The sequence below is a fragment of the Musa acuminata genome, chromosome BXJ1-7 (assembly GCF_036884655.1).
Source record: "Musa acuminata AAA Group cultivar baxijiao chromosome BXJ1-7, Cavendish_Baxijiao_AAA, whole genome shotgun sequence".
Classification (NCBI taxonomy): Eukaryota; Viridiplantae; Streptophyta; class Magnoliopsida; order Zingiberales; family Musaceae; genus Musa; species Musa acuminata.
This window is the reverse complement of record NC_088333.1, coordinates 12,331,662-12,332,500: the sequence shown is the minus strand read 5'-3', so window position 1 is coordinate 12,332,500 and position 839 is coordinate 12,331,662.

Here is an 839-nt window from a genome sequence, read left to right as displayed (position 1 = left end):
TGGCCCCCCGTGCCGGAAGGTGCGGTTGGCTGAAGAGCGGGCTGTTGGTGGTTGTCGAACACGACGCGTGGTGGATGCCTTGTGCTAGCCATACGTCGTGCCTTCGGGACCCGGGCGAGGCCTCGAGGATCCAAGTCGTGGTGCGAGTCGATGCCACGGACCGCGACCCCAGGTCAGGTGGGGCTACCCGCCGAGTTTAAGCATATAAATAAGCGGAGGAGAAGAAACTTACGAGGATTCCCTTAGTAACGGCGAGCGAACCGGGATCAACCCAGCTTAAGAATCGGGCGACTGCGTCGTTTGAATTGTAGTCCGGAGAAACGTCCTCAACGACGGACTAGGCCCAAGTCCCGTGGAAAGGGGCGCCGGGGAGGGTGAGAGCCCCGTCCGGCCTGGACCCTGTCGCACCACGAGGCGCTGTCGACGAGTCGGGTTGTTTGGGAATGCAGCCCCAATCGGGCGGTAAATTCCGTCTAAGGCTAAATATGGGCGAGAGACCGATAGCAAACAAGTACCGTGAGGGAAAGATGAAAAGGACTTTGAAAAGAGAGTCAAAGAGTGCTTGAAATTGCCGGGAGGGAAGCGGATGGGGGCCGGTGATGCACCTCGGTCGGATGCGGAACGACGGTTAGCCGGTCCGCCGCTCGGCTCGGGGTGCGGATCGATGCGGGCTGCATCGACGGCCGAAGCCCGGACGGATCGTTCGTTCGAGGGGATACCGTCGATGCGGTCGAGGACATGACGCGCGCCATCGGCGTGCCCCGCGGGGTACACACGCGACCTAGGCATCAGCCAGTGGGCTCCCCATCCGACCCGTCTTGAAACACGGACCAAGGAGT